Source organism: Artibeus jamaicensis, unplaced genomic scaffold (genome assembly GCF_021234435.1).
Source record: "Artibeus jamaicensis isolate MK-2021 breed Jamaican fruit bat unplaced genomic scaffold, CSHL_Jam_final contig_548, whole genome shotgun sequence".
NCBI classification, from domain to species: domain Eukaryota; kingdom Metazoa; phylum Chordata; class Mammalia; order Chiroptera; family Phyllostomidae; genus Artibeus; species Artibeus jamaicensis.
Genome location: NW_026521883.1, coordinates 24,751,043 through 24,767,653, shown reverse-complemented (window position 1 = coordinate 24,767,653; position 16,611 = coordinate 24,751,043). Strand labels below are relative to the sequence as shown.

General features: G+C 41.1%; 1 long non-coding RNA gene across 1 annotated transcript in view; it reads left to right on the top strand.

Moving 5' to 3' along the window:
• Positions 1-234: 234 nt before the first annotated feature.
• Positions 235-16,611, top strand: part of LOC128628117 (uncharacterized) — a 37,973-nt gene continuing 21,596 nt past the window's right edge. The window contains exons 1-2 of the long non-coding RNA XR_008392446.1: positions 235-331; positions 697-817. This is a non-coding gene — a long non-coding RNA (uncharacterized LOC128628117). The remainder of the gene's footprint in view (positions 332-696; positions 818-16,611) is intronic.

Below are 16,611 nucleotides of genomic sequence, written 5' to 3'. Positions count from 1 at the left end.
GAGCTGCGAAGGAGCCAAAGGGCACTGCTTGAGTACTGACCCTGGGGGAGGGTACCACAGTCATTCTGGCTGGAGCATGGGGCTAGAGATGCTGCAGGAGATGAAGGAGCGACCACCTACACCACGCCTGGGAGTTTGTACCTTATCTCCGGGACAGTGGGGTGGTATGGGCTGATGGCTGGAAGGATTGTCTGAGCATAAAATAATGTAATTATATTTGCATTTTAGGAAACTCTGTCTTCCAGCAGATGTGGCAGATTGTTTGAAGGTGGAGGAGAATGAAAGCAGAGTGAATACTCTGGGGACCATTTCCAATGAAAAACAAACTAATGTGAGTGTCAGGAGGGATGGAAAGGAAGAGAGACATTGAGAAATACCTAGTTGGTGACTAATTTTATGAAAGAAGATAGTGAGGAGGAGTTTAAAATGATTCCAGGATTTCTGGTGTGGTGGTGTGGGGGGATGGTAGACAGTTTACCAAGACAGAATAGGAAATGTAGGTGAAATAATAGGCTTGGCATGGGAGTAAAGAAAAGGATAAAGGGGTGGAAGATGAGCAAAGCTTTTAAGTTGCATGTGAGATGAACCAGTGGTGGTTGGATATCAAAGCTCGGAAGAATGGTCTGGTTTAGAAATGTGAATTTGAGAATTATTAATAAATAAAAAATAATCAAATACATGTGTTTGAATTTATAGGAATTCTTCCACAGAGAGGGCAAAGAATCAAAAGAGTAGAGAACCTCATAGAGGAATCAATTGTTTGAAGATCATAGGAAGAAAGAGGGGCCATTTATAGACTGAAGAAATCACTAGAGAGGTAAGTAGGAAACTGGAGGGGATGGTGACACAGAGGACAAAGGGAAAACACTAGAGGATGTCCCAACAAGTTAAGAAGTTTAAGTGAACATGTCTCCTAGACTTGACAGTCAGAGCATGCTCAAGACAATGTCTTTTTAAAAAATTTTTGAAAATTATTTTATTGTTACTCAAGTATAGTTGTCTGCATTTTCCCCCCACCCCAGCCATCCCCATCTCCCTCCCTTTCTTCCACCCCACCTTGGTTTTGGCCATGTGTCCTTTATAGTTGTTCCTGAAAACCTTTCCCTCCTTCCTCCCTTCCCCACATTATCCTCTCCCACCTCCCCTCTGGTTACTGTCAGATTGTTCTTAATTTCAATGTCTCTGGTTATATTTTGCTTGCTTGTTTGTATTGTTGAGTAGGTTCCACTTAAAGGTGAGATCATATGGTATTTGTCCCTCATCTTGACTTGGTGATATTAGCACAGCTTTATTAGTGGGCCAGATGGAGATTCTCAGTTGATATTTAATGGCTTAATTTTGAGCAAATCACTTTTCATCTAAACAAGTATTTTTTGAATGTCTGGTCTATGTGAGGCATCAGGGTTTAAAACTAAGTAAGTGTAGACTCTGGTCTCTGGGGATTCACTGAGTCTCAACAAGCTCTCCTAGTGCAGGGACTGAGCCCTCTGTGTCCCGGACCATCCTCAGGATTGCTGAAGTCAGGTGCACAGATGCAGCCACTTACTCGCTGAGCCCCTTTGTTCTGCTGGGAACTGTGCGAGCCACTTGGGAGACAACCATGCATGTGTACTGTGTGAATTGATTCTCTGCCTTTCTGGAGTTCTCTCTCTGGTGAGTGCGATAGATGGATTAAAAAGTTAAATTATAACTAAGTTTTAAGTACTTTAATAGAAGTTTCAGGAAGATATCTTAGGGAGAGCATTCATTGAGTTTCTAACATATGCCTCGGTAAATTAATAGTGTGATTTATTTGTTGTGCTTGGAAAATCAGCTCCAGCTTGTGAACATGGGCTTTGAGGTGGCAGGATATTACCCCATGGGAGCAAGCTGGCCCCACATGGCTGTTGTCTAATTAGGGTTTGGGAATACATTCCTTAGTTATTTGAGCACTTTCACAGACACTTCACAGTGAGGTGGGGGAGGGTGGTTATCAGGGACAGGTGGCTAAAAGTTCATTATCTCATCAGTACATTTCAAGGTAAACTGCCATTTTAGCAAACAGACCCTCCTTTGCTCAAAGTAAAGTTGGGGGAGACAGACTTGCCTGGGATCTAACTAGTAGGCAAAGCACGTATTTGTGTGAAGATGGTGAAGAAGGTGCAAACTCATTGAATAGCTTTGGCTGTTTGCAGTGAGTTTAGATCAGAGATGTTTTTCTCTCTTTGTCTAGAGGAGAGTCTTACTGCGTGGACAGCCTTTGAATGGTCTGGGAAGCCAGACCTGCATTTTGGGTAGTTTGGAGGCTGTTTTTAGGTTCTTCTTACTGGGATGGACTGGCCAGCTGGGAAGCCTATGACCTCCTCTGCCATGTACAAAAGCACCAAACCTGAGGGCTGAAATGGCAGTCACTCTCTGTTTCCTTGGAGGGACAGATGAGATTTAATGTTTTGTCAAAGCAATTTGTTCTCACACGTAGAATCTGTACAAAGTTCTTTTCTATATATTTGGAGGTTGAAGATGAATATGGTGCTTTCTCTAGTCAAAAAACCAGGCTGGTCAAGGAGATGGCAAAAAACAAGTAAGTCTATTCCAATGAATGTATAAGGTACTTTGATCACCTGAGAGAGCAGTTGGTTTTTCTGTGGCCTGTGTTTGGGGAGGAGGCAGTCAGAGAAAGTCAGAGAGGAGACGGCGTGAGTGCTGGTATGGAAGGGTAAATGAACAGAGACTCCCAGCAAATGGCATCCTGGGAAGAGAGGCAGTAACAGGAGGGCTGGAAGTTGGTAATGTTTAAACAGGACTCGAGGAAGCAGCTTTGTGTAGGGAATTTAGTTTTAAGAAATGCATTTAGTGGTCAGAGGCATGAACTTAGACTGCTGGACTAGAAAAAACCTCATTGGGGTCATGCATCTGGCCTCTCAGTGAACAAGTAAGGGAACTGGTTGGGGATCTGAGAGGTAGTGGCTACAAAGTCAGCATGAGGTCTTGGGCCTGTATTGCGATATGGAACATTTCTTTAGTTCCAGTGCTTTCCCCAGTACAGTCATTGCCTTTAGCCTCTCTCTCACATCTTCAGCCCCTATTATTATTACTCATGCATGAAGAGAGCAAATATTTAAAATAAATCTTATTGTTCATGAATAGCAACACTGTTAGCAGAGTAAGACAGGGCAAAACCTGCCTATTTAAGCTATAGACAGTGCACACAAAATCCAGGGCTGGTTTCAGCTTTACTGTGGTGTCTTTGGGGAGGATTATGCTGAATGGAATGCAATTCAAGACATGTTTATTGAGTCCCTACTATGTGCAAGGTCCAGGGAAATCAGACCCTCCATTTCAGGACCGGCATGGAAGTCGCTTTGACTTCTTCTTTGTGTTGGGGCAGCCTTGACCATTCTGTGGGTGCTCTGCACTACTGTCCTACAAAGAATGATGCTTATCACAGTATGCTCTGTCTGTGGAAGCATATGAGCTACAAGTCTTTGAATTTCTGTGAAGTGAATGTGGGTTAAACAATGATAGACTTTTGTGCGTGCCTGGCTCATGTCTGAGGGGATTTCATGCACACTGGGTGCTGCTGTCAGATGTTATGAGTGGTTCATTTCAGACAGAGCCGGTAGCAGTTCTTTTTCCAACTTCAGACACACTGTCAAGTAGTGCTGTCTGGGTTTTCATCAAATGCAGCTCATGTTGCCCCTGACATCACTGCTGAACATGCAGGAAACAGCAGCATTTGGTTCGCTAATGGTCTGAATTATTTTCTATTTGTTTCTAATATATTTTTGTACGATTGTAGGAACTCAGCTCTCTGTTCTCTCAGCTGATCCGAGGTGCTGCTCTGTTTTTCTTGAGGATGTTGCTTAGAATGCTAATAGTGTAGTGTTGAAGCCAAAGACCACCAGGGACACACCTGGAGTGAAAACAAGAAGCTGGGTTTATTGAGCTTGCTGCAGCATGGAGAAGGCATGGAAGAGAATGCACAGGAGGGCCCTCTTGCAGGGTTCAGGTTTGTGTTGGATGATTCCAAGAAGGAATCAGGGATCAGGACACATTCTGGATTGGATAATGTCAAAGCAGCAGCAATGAGGTGACTGGGTATCTTAACACATTTTATCAAAGAGACTGGTGGAGTCAAGCTAGGCCAGGAGTTGTTGTTGGAAGAGAAAACAGCAGTCTCTTGTGTTAGAATGCTTTGTCATTGTTGAGGTGGCAGAATGGCCTTGTCTCTGTCTTGTTCCAAACCCAGCAGCTGTGTGATCTTGTCTGAACACTATTCGTATTTGTTGTCTATGTCCAGTTGGAAGCAGCATTGTCTGGCTGCCGGCAGGGCCATTTTTCACGTTCTCAGCTTCCTCATTTGTAAAATGAGAGGCCTGCCTGAGATCAGTGGTTTTCAGACTGTATTCTGCAAAGGCCTAGGGTTCTGTGGGGGAGCCTTGGGGGTCACCACAGGCGCCTTGGGGAGGCAGAGTGGGCAGGGCTCCTGGTGCTCCGACCCCTCTTCAAGAGAGCAGCTATGCTGTTCCCACTTTACATTTTGGGATAACACGTTAAACTGTGTTTTTAACAAAGATTTCTTTGCTAAAGAAGACCTTGAAAACTGCTGAACAGTATAAGCTCTAAGGTCTCTATTGCTTCATGACCCAAAGAAATACAACAATTAGTCCCGAATACAGAGCTAATTGGATTCAGTAGCCTAGTTTTGAACCTCTGCTCTGACACCAGTTTCAGAAGTTTGCTTTTTTAATGTCTTTTTTCCAGTGTCAGGATTCCAGCATGCCATGTCTAAAGAGCTGATGGGATAGACACACTGGAAATGTATTTTAATGAGAATCCCAGAAACCTCATAAAAAAGATTGCATTAAAATGAGACTCATATAAGTTTGGCTCAACAGTGTGGGAAGACGAAAATGAGAGAAAATTAGAAATGGGACCCACTCTTACCATCCAGTGCGTAAGGTCTGGGGAACCATGGATTTCTTATTCTTTTATGATTCACCAGTTGTGTAATAGGACAGGTTTGGCACAGGCTAAACCAGATTCTTATTTATTATATAGTTCTTTTGTTTATAACTATGCCTCAATTAATTTTATGAGACTCATCCTTGTATATTTATATTACTAGCTACTTATTTATTAGATTTTATTTTTCACTTTACCTCTTCTGTGGCAATGTGGCGGTTGCTTTTGTTTTATGTACCATATAGGAGTTAAACCATATGGCTCTTGATTTTTATTTATTTTTTAATCTTTTTTTGTTTTTATTTTTAAGGTGTTTTCAAAATTAATTTCATTGGGGTGACATTGGTTAGTAGGATCACGTAGGTTTTATGTGTGCACCTTACGATACCAGGTCTGTGTACTGATTGCTCTGTGTGCCCACCACTTACCGTCAAACCACATAGTAGGTCCCTCTCCACCCCATACCGCCTCACCCCCTTCCCTCTGGCAACAACCACATTGCTGTCCGTGACCACGAGTTTCTGTTTTATATCCCACATATGAGTAAAATCATATAGTTCTTAGTTTTTTTTCCGAATGGCTTGTTTCACTTAGTATGATATTCTCAAAGACCATCAGTATGGCTCTTGATTTTTAAATCATTAAAAAATCAAAAGAAGAATAATATAAAATGTTAAAATTATTTAAAACTCACATTCCAATGTCTGTAAATAAAGTTTTATTAGAACACAGCCAGCCTGATTCATTTTCATATTATTGTTGGCTGTGTTGTGTCACAATGACAGAGATGGATAGCTGGAAAAGAGACCTTAGAACCCGAGAAGGCTAAAATATTTACCACCTGGCCCTTTGCAGAACATTTGCCAAACCTTGGTCTATATGATAGTGTTGCACAAGGAAAAATGTAAGAATTGCTCTTAATAAGTAATCTCTTGAATTTGTGACTGCTTGCTGATAAATACTTATTTATGCTATTTTTTGGGGAGGGTGTCTATTTGAGAATTAGCATACTTTGTCTTATAAACAGGGTCAGAGAGGGTTTTAAAATTCTTTCTCTCCACATTTTCTAATCATTACATTGATCTTTACTTTTTTGAGTGAAAAAGTCCCATAGTCTATATATTAGTTATTAAGCTTTCTTCATGTTTCTACTTGCGGATGTTTTATATATAGCCAGTTTTATGTGTATTAGTTAGGCTCTGATGTACTGGGGCTTAAAGGCATTGATGTCCAAGTAAGAAATGCATGCAAGAAAGATTGAATGCAAGAACACAAAGTTCTAAAGGGGGCCATGGTGATAATTTGTCAGCAAGCAGAAACCTGCAAAATGCTCCTATTTGATATTTCAGAGACCTGTTGGGGTTGCAGTGGCCATTTCAGTGGGGATAGAATCTGGAGTAACTGGGCAGAAAATGCCTATGTTTTTCTACAATACTTCTCATGTCACTACAGAATGGAATGAATTAATCTTTGGTTCAAGCACAGAAGGAAATCTAAGTTCTGTAGGAGCAAGGTGAATGTGAGAGTGCTACCAGGAGTGCACAAGAAGACAGCTAAATTTCCAGATGAAAACCCCTCCCCAGGGATAAGGAATTCAAAATCAAAGGGCATGTTTTGCATTTGCAGGCCCATTATGTCTATTTTTCCTAATCATGCTTGTTGCTTACTGTGGAATATGGAATATGGGTTGGTATGGTGATATGACAGAAATCACCAGCCTCTCATAAAAAACTTTGTGGTCCCCATAATGTTGGCAGAAAGAAGGGAGGAGGTGGTGTGATGTCTGAAGACCAGTTGAAGGGTATAAAGTTCCAGGGGTGTCCAACCTTTTGGCGTCTCTGGGCCACACTGGAAGTAGAAGAGTTGTCATGGACCACACATTAAATACATTGTGACACATAATCACAGAAGAATCTGATAATGCTTTAAGTAAATTTATAATCTTGTGTTGGGGCTGCAGACTGCAGTTTGGATATCTGTGAACAATTTTTGTCAGTTACAATCTATTCTTCATGGCCTAATCTTTCACAGTGTTCATCTCGTTCCTCCATCTTATGTCATCTCCAAACACCTCTAAACATGCCAGTGAGTGAGACACTTCTGTCCTGTGAGCCTGATGACCAGTATACTGACACCAGTTCTGTGAGTTCTGCCTTCCTATGCTTTCCCCAACCTGGCAATTTTGAACATCTGGCTGATCAAATGAATATAGTGTTCTTCCTGTAGGTCATCAACTTTGTAGTAAGTAGACTCTATATTTTCAGTACAATTGCTGCAGAAATTTTTTATCACTTGCCTTTCAGTTGAAGAAAACAGATTTTCACACTATCCAGTTCACCTTCACAGAAGAGTGGACTTAAATCAAGAAAGTTGTGAGAGTCTTTGCCACATTGTCTTTTAGTGATATATGCTAATCACAGGCACAAAGACACTGTGACCTGTTGTATAAATTTAGTCTGTTTCCTGATCTCATCATTAACATGGGTTTCTTTGTTACTAGAAATTTCTAAGGAAAAGAATCTACAAAAATAAAATCATAGGCCCTGGCTGGTATGGCTGAGTGAATCGAGTGAGGGCCTGTGAACCAAAGAATTGCCAGTTCAATTCCCAGTCAGGGCACATGCCCAGGTTGCAGGCCATGTCTCCAGTAGGGGGTGCACTAGAGGCAACCACACATTGATGGTTCATTCCCCTTCTTTCTCTCTCCCTTCCCATATCTCTAAAAATACATAAATAAGATCTTTAAAAATATAGAAATAGAATAAGTTCTAGGGAAATATTTATCTTATCACAGAATAGGGAGGGTGTTTCTAAGCAGAAACTTGTTATGGCTAAAGAGAAAGCCATAAAAAATCTAACTCGTTCTAGAACAGAGTTTCTAAACTTTAGCGTTCACATTTTGGGCTTGATATTTCTTAGCTGTGGGAGGCTGAGCATTGTAGGATGTTTAGCAGTATCCCTGGCCTCCACTCATGAGTTGCTAGTGGTAACCCTCCCATCATGACAACCAGTGAAATGGAACAGATATCGCCAGATGTTGCTAAATGTTCCCCAGAGGTAAAAATCACCACTAGTTGGGAACCACTGTTTGAGAATTATTGTTTTAGATGCAGGGGGGAAAAGACCTCTTAAAATCAAGTCACAGAGGCTTATTTATGCCTACATGAGGCCTTGTGTTGGAAATACAAAATTTCAAGGGATCAAAGCAGATGAAGGAACTGTCTCCAGTCTGTTTCTGGGGTAGGGTTCGTGGGGCAGCACTGCCTCGGTACTCACACCCAGCTGTCCTTTTCTTCTCTCTACTCACCGGCTTCCTCTTTTTATTTCCTTTTTGATTCTGTCTCCCTTCAGCTTGCATGTTCCTTGAGTTTGCCAGTTCTTTCTATGGAATTGATTCCTTTCAGATCCTGCCCTGCTGCTGTCTATGAGAGAGAGGCTGCCCATGATAATCACATCTCTGCTATTATACCAACCAGGCTCCATGACAGGCTTAGGCTGCAGGTCACCTTATGGAGAAACTGTTCTCGGGTTGGGATGCAAACTCCTCATCCACTAGTAGTACCAGGAAGGATTACGTAACTTGGTGTAAACCTGGTCCTTGGCAGCGGGAACCAGGGACTGCTGACTCATTCCAAAGGTGGTGTGGATGGTGGTACTGAATGAGATCTCTAGACTAAAGAGAAGTTAAAAAAATTCTATGTGTCAAAAAAAAAAATCCCATAAGCATAACTAGTCTGCATGAGATAAACTGGATAGAAAATTCAATATGAGGCATGGGATTATTATTAAAAGTGATTTAAAAAATTATAGTATAAAGATAATGTGCAAAGGGCAGAAACAAGTAAAGTCACAAAACAAGAACTACAGTGGCAACAAATATTTGAAAAAATATCACACAAAGTATAAAAGAAATGCCAATTATTACAAAGCAAAGAGAAGGTTTTGCCTTCCAAATTAGTCGAGAATTAGAAATGGTAAGTTTTGATCTAATGTTGGTGAAAGATTAGCAAAATTGTCATTCTGGGACTAAGAGGAAAGTCACTGATGTTAGTGAAAATCAGTGCACCATAATCTGGTGTGTAGATCAAAGCACCAAAGTGTTCATACATTTTGAGTCAGTAGTTCCCTCCCAGGAATTTGCCCTCAGTAACTATTCAGAGAAGTGAGTAAAGATTTATATATGAAGATTTAATGTTTAGAGCAACTTTTAATAAAATATTAGAATTAACTTAAATATCCAAAAGGGGATTGATTAAAGTTATTTTCAAAACATATTTAATGACATGAGATATGCTCAGAATACTGTGTTTAATAAAATTAATAGATTATGAAGCTACTTCAAGTATTTGACTTTTACATGTATTTATAGATACATACACAGAATTAAAGCTAGGAGGAAATATTTCCAATAATTAGCAGTGGTTGTCTATAGTTGATAGAATGGATGGTTTTTATTTTTTTAGAACTTTTCTGTATCTTCTAAACTTTTAAAAATGAGCTCATTACTTATGTATATAAAAGTACGCTGCCTGCAAATGGTCAGTGTTAAGATGACTCACAGGCGTGTTGTAGGAGGCTTCTCACAGTGGGAGTTCCCTATGGTCCAGGGGCCAGCCTTTCAGATTGAGGAGTCCATTTTTTTCCAGCTCACTAAATGCAGGAAAGTTTCTCAGGGCAGCCTCACATTAACTAAGCTTACAGAGACTGACATCTGCAGCCAGAATGCTAATGAACTAAGTTGCAATAAGAAAACTGTAGAGAAAACTAGACACATGTCCTCCGGCTAACTTATTTCATCTTTGTAGCTTATTGTAAGGGAAACCAATTATAAACATAATATTTTCTGAACAGGAGATCAGAATTAGGAGTGTTAATTATAAGATCTTAATGTTCTACTTCAACAGATTTTAACTGCATGAGGTGGCCTGGGCTATGGTAGAGAGAGACATGCCCCGGAGACCAGATAAGTGGAGTCCTTCCATGCTGACCCAGATAGATTGGGAACTGCCAAGTCTGCATTGACCTTTTTAGAATCATGGTCACCTTCATTCTTTAAATATGTCCGGTGTTTCAGGTGGGCTTCACATTGGCACACGTACACACCTCCACACATTCTAAAGTAAGAATCGGGTCTCAGGGTAGTTACTAATGGGTAGAGAACTTAGTTAAAGGGAGAGGCCACACAGGAGCAGAGCACACTCTGCTTCAACCCAACTCTCTGGGACCTTAGAGACCCCAGTGGGAGGGGATACACACGTACACACTTTCTTATGTGTCATTACTTTTAAACTTAAGGACTGTGTTATAAACACAAGGCTCTCCTGCTCCTTAACTTAGAGTCACTCACTACCTGCCAGACCAACCCTCATGAAGCATGTAGTACCTGGGCATCCTGATCTTAGCTTTCTAGGGCTTCCATCCTCAAATTTACTGATAAGTTAATAGAAACTATGAAATAGGATGAAAATGAACTCAGCTGCCTTTCAACCTTCCCCTTCCCTGCCCCACTAGAGAGGATAATGGGTTGGTCCAATCAGTTTGTTCCCTTGCAGCTGTGGGGATTTGCATAGACATTCAAGCTACTTGGGGATTTTTACTGTAAGATCTCAAGAAAAGAGAGAAGAAAGGATAAGAAATGGCAGGAGTCAAGGCCTGGGATGGGGTTTTGTAAGAAGTTTGAGAGGAAAGGGGACACAAGTTCTGGAACAACTGTGATGTGAAGGGAAGTGAAGCAGAGACTAGCCTGCTTTGTGGCATTTAAGAAATGCCAAAAACCCTGAATTTTTCTGAAGTTATTTTTTTGTCTGTTGATTGCTTTCCTTGGAGATGTTACTGTTCTGAGCTCTAGACCATGTAAAACATTGTTTTGTTTGTTTACGTTTTATTAGTTTCTGATTAGTTACGTGCACCCGGTAAAACTTTCTGTAGGACAAAATGAAAAGCAGGCCTTCCCCCTCCTACCTCTGACCATGAGTTCCCCTGTTCTCTGTCCCTGGTATAACCATCATTCTAGAAATGGTCTATGCAGAGAGAAGCATATGTGTGCAAGTGACCTCTTGCCTTAAAGAAAAACTAAAGTATTATACTCACAGTTTATAACTCTGCCTTTTAGTGTAAAAACATATCTAAAATATTCTCTATTAATATATATGTGTACATACATATACATATCTGCCTCATTTTAAAAAATTAATCATGCCTTTATAAGCATCATAGCTGAAGGAAGGAGAAGTGCCATGTCATAGCGGTGGCCACATTTCAGTGCAGAATCTTATTTCTGCCAAGTGATCCCTGCTGGCTCCCTTGCTGTTCTGGGGTCCTCACTGGATTTCTGCTCATTTTAGGCGGACACAGTCCAGTGGGAAGGCTGATGTAGTGACAGAAATGAGACACACTGTGCAGTAGAGCGCAACCGTCCGAGAAAGGAAGCAGGAAGGAGGAGAGAGAGAGACCACTGTCCCAGTAGTCTTTACTTACATCAAGTCCGGGGGAGTTTTACCCAAATCTCACTTTAGGCCTCTCCTAGACCCAGACTGCATAGCCCAGAGCTACACAGAACTCTTCACCATCAAGAAGCTCATAGCACATCACGGAGCACACGTTTTGTATATTAGCTCGGTAACCCTCACAGTGACAATTTTACTTTAAAGTACCATTCCTTGAATTTGTTCATACACACAATGGAGGGCTGCAAAATCCGTTCTTTATATTCTCCAGGTAAAGTGAAAATGCTTTTCTCAAGTGTGTCTAGATAACCATGGGGACAAATTCAGTAGTCACTGTTCCCGATGTCATCACTGGACACTGCCTTTTACAGTGGCCGTTTGAACTTCAAGCCTATGAGGCCCACGTGCAAAAACCAGTGATGTGTCTCTTAATATCTGTGGTAGGACTTGGGCATTTTTTTCAATTATTGTTGGGGGAAAAGAAGAAAATTACAAGACCAGAGAGATGAAACAGATTTCCCATAAAACATTTTTATTTATTTATTCAGGTTTTTCTCATCTCCCTTCCCAGTCGAGATCTCCCTCTTTCCCACCACTTCAGCTGAGAAAGTAATTACAGACAACACCAAAGAGCATATAAATGCTTCCCAAACCGATTCCTGTTATAAATGAGCCTTTCAGAAGTAAAGAGCTTTGTAGCGGTTTTTGAAATCTCTGAACCTTGTTGGGATGTTAGGGCTGAGGATTTCTATGGAGCTGTTTTTTTCCTAAACAGCTCCATAGAAACTGTAGCCATGTGTTTACAACGTTAAAATGCATGTTTGAATTGAGATAAACCTGGCATCTGATGCATATGCCGTGAATGCATATGCTGCAGTCTCTCACAAATGCTAATTTACTTAAAGGAGGAAGCAAGTTCAATATGGTGGGGTCTCCATGTTTCATTTCAGCAGATTGCCTGGAAGCGATGCTACGATTTTAAAATTTGCTTGTGTCTCATTCTGCACCGTGTTTCCACAGGTAGGCAGGCCGTCTCAGTGTCTGTCACCGTGGGATGACTTTCCTTCTTCATGCTTGACTGTGCTGATTCTTCTGATCAGAAGAGAAGGATATTTTGGGACAGCCAGAGTCAGGAAATAGCCAAAGGCTATTTCCTTTGAGTAAAAGGCTATTTCACTCACCTTTTGTTTCCTATCAGATAACCTGTCACGTTATCTTGGGATATTATCTGCTCTGTCAGATAATGCTCTGTCCAACTACTTCCTCTGAACTCAGAACACGGTGTAAGTATGGGTTTGAGCTGGCTTGAATATTGGTGGTCACACTGGGGTTTTGTCTGCTTATTTTGGGGACCTATGCCTTTGTGGGGACAATAAGACAGCTACCCCAGCAAAGGTGGAGGATCATTTGGATGCTGCTCACCTTCCTTAGGTCTGACATATATCCGGTTATTACTTTTCTTTGCCTTTATAGGGATAAGTTTTCCATCTATATTTTTAGCTATTTTTACTCATCTATGTAAATACCAAATGAACAGAATTTCTAGTAAAAAAACATCTATTTTGCAGGTTTTAATATTTTCTTTTCTTGGAGAAGATATGTATCAGATATGTTGTTATGTATTTTATATCTCTGTAGATTTCGAAGATATATAGCAACCTTGGCAGTGCCAAGGGACAAGTTCCACCTGCTCCTGTGAGAAGGAGACATTATTTCAAGATAGGGCCAAGGATCAGGAACCCCATTTAGGAAAGTGGACGCAGGTTCTTCTTGTATACAGATTAATTCTCTGAAAGTCCACCCTGTAATGGTAGGAAGCAAGAAGGATTTCAGAGATGCATTGAACTGAGTATATATCTCAGGCAGCCCTGGTCTGATTCTCAGAGACTTGTTTGCTGGGTATAGCATAGTGTGTTTTAGAATAAATGTATTAATAGAAAATTTGCAGTATAATAAGGCCAAAAGATCTGGAGATGATTTAATACTCATAGGTCCTGAAGGAGGGGCATTCCACAACATAGGGGGCCACATAGGGAGGCACAAGGGTTAGTCAGGAGGCAGAAGAAGAGGTGGAAACTACAGCTTTTACTGTAGTTTCTTTGGAAGGGGCAGGTGAAGGAGGCTTAGCATCATCTAATTTGAAAATTTCAGTGGCTCTGGGCCATAGGTCTAGTTGTCTCCAGTTGTCCGGTATCTGGCTGTAGGGTAATTAGGGTGGGTGGATAGTGGCTCAGAGTGAGAGTCTGAGAGAGCAGGTGGTTGTGTGTGTACACTCTGGATTGGTTGGTTTGTGTTTGGACTTCCCCTAAGAAAGTGGTCTCAGGTGACAAGGGAGGCAGGAAGCCAAGGCCCCGTGACTTGAACATATTGAGTTGTATGGAACAAGGCATGTTTTACATGTGCACATAGAGTAGATGTTAAAGCATCAAGTAGACAGAAGCTTGAAACGTGGTTAATACAAATGACTAAAAGCACGAAGTTCACAGTGACATTGGGCACATTTCATGAGTCCTTTCATTTAATCTTCATAAATACTCAAGGGTGTAGGTACTATTACCCATCCCATTTCTCATGCAGGATAACTGAGGCTCAGAGAGGGTACTATGTGCTAATGCTTAGGGAGGTATCTGGCACCTGGTGTCAAATATTTGCTACTATAGTTATTACTACTATTATTATTGGTATTTTCTGGGGACCTAGGCTAGTTGGAGTCCACCTGTTACACACGTCTGTTATACCAGTGATGGACAAATTTGGTGCTACTGCAGTCTGGAAATTGGGATTACTAGGACAAGTCAATACTATTTTTGGCAGGGAATGCCATATTATGCAACAAAGAACCACAAACCCTTCTCTGAAGCAAGTAAGCAACATGGTGAGTGGAACTGTCTGGAACTACCCACCTCCAGAGGACCATTGGTTCACTGGACCCAGATTCCTCAGGCCATGATAATTCGCTGGGTGAGGCTCTTCTGAGAAACTCTTCTCAGTGACCTCTGCCTGGGAATGGCATGAACTTCCTTTTGATTTGTCCACTCCCCAAAGCAAGTCTTAACAAAAACAACAATAAAGTCTCAAGTCAAGCTTCCAGAGCACAATGAGACCTGCTAAACTGGTCGTGAGATGCAATGAATGGAACAGGGGGACTTCCATGGTGGTGAGAGGACAGGCCGAGCCCTGAGGCAAACATGGACCAAGTGGGTAGAGAATCCAAGTGCAGAACTTGGGATATGAATCTTAATTCTGAGTGCCGGACCTAGCCTATCCTTGGCCCTTGTCCTTATCTGGCTCCCCTGGAAGGCTTGGAAGGATTTTCATGCAAGTTCCAAGTTCTGAAATCCTTCTTGTTTCAAACTGAGATTCATGTAAAGAATCTTCAGCTACTCAGGAAACAGAGTCTTTCTGAGCAAAGCTTCTAATAACTTTATTTTTCTTCTCTAATCATCATCTTGGTTGCCATTTTTGGCATCAATGATACTTTTATGTTTCCTGGACACATTGCTTGCTCAAGTAATCAAACATGCATGTATGAGCCTGACTGCATGGCCCATGAGGTTGCACTTCAGTGTCGTTCAGTTGGATTGTTGGGTTTGGTGGCAGGAAGAAGTGGGTTTGAGGATGGCATTTTCAGTAGAAACTGCTGAAGCAGTTCGGGGAACTTGTGTTCCTGTGTTCAGACAGTGCAGGCTAAACCCTCCTCTGCAACAGTGCACAGATATCAGCGTGAGGGACTCTGTGGGGACTGCTCTTAGATAATAATGTTTCACTGATCTGATTACAAGGAATTCTTGACAGTGAGTAATCAGGACAATAGATATTGTTTCCAGCAACTACCCATGTAGTAATCACTCTTCCTGATGAAAGTACCAGATTGTTCTGCAAACCAGTGAGCTGAGCTCTGTGGAAATAGAATATACATTTATTTTGCAAAATGTAAGTTTGGAGCAGTCAGTAATACCCCCGATTTCATTTCCTTCACAGCAGCCCCCTCCTCCCAACTCCCAGTTCCTGGGGAGGAATTTTTCAACCTGGTTCTTCAGAAGGCTTAAAAAGAAGCAATGAGCCAAAAACAGACCCAACATCCTTTCTTTACAGAGAGCACAAATTGATCTTTGTAACTAGCGTATAAATTTATTTTTGACTTATGGAGGCCATTAGTTCTGAGATTAATCTGTGAAGTTTCCTTTGGACACAGAAAGGATGCCTTCTTGTTTTGCTAAAATGGAAATACTTGAAACCCCTTGGCAAAGACTTCAGAACAAATCACTTTTAATATTCAAAAGCCTGGGTTGAAATTCAAGTTCTATCATAGCTAGGCTGGTTGAACTTTACTAAGCCTGACTTGAGACTATATTGCCGTTTTTCTTAAGACTTGCTTTAGGAGAGTGGACAAGTTAAAGGAAAGTACATTCAGTTCCCAGGGCCAATTCCTTCACCAGTATCAGTTTAACTTAAGCACTAAAGAAGTCATCATGTTTATTCTAGAAAAGTCAGAAAGGTCAAGGAACAAAAATAAGGTAGGGACTAAAAGGTAAATATAGAGTTCTACCACTCAGAAACACCAATCTGAGAAGCTGACAATTAATTCCCCCCTTCTCTTCCTACAAACTTCTCTCTGTCCCTCACTCCTTTCTTTCCTTTTATCTATTCATCTGTTTGTTGAGCCATCCTTCCACCCATTCATCTACACACAGACTCACACAGTCAGTGGAATCATGCTGTGCCTAGGGCTGTATCATTTGCTTCCTCTTCTTAACAACGTTCCTGAATGTCTTCCTGTCTTGCCATTGAGGGTTATCTTCTTGTTGTCTCTAGAAAGGGAGACCTGGACAATCCAATGTAATTTAGTTATTAACTAGTTTTTAAATGAGTTTATAAATACTTCAGTAATATAAAACCTTTATTGTTAATATTTTAGTATTTGTCTTTATCCTTTTTCCTTTTAAAGGAAAAAAGTAAACCTATCTTAGTCTCCGGCTCATATCTTCTAGTTTTTCATAGTGAATATTTTTCACATTTCCTAGCTACGCAATTCTTGGACATTCAGTAACAAGAAGGAGTAACTCCCATGTAAACTGGGGTTTGAGTATGCTAGAGACCCTTCGTTCAAAGTCATATTGTGTGACAATGTTACTTAAACCTCTTCGTGGTATGTAAACTTTATGGTTTGTGCCTATTCTCTCAGAAGACTCTGTCCTGCCAAGTTCGGAGAGCCAGCGTC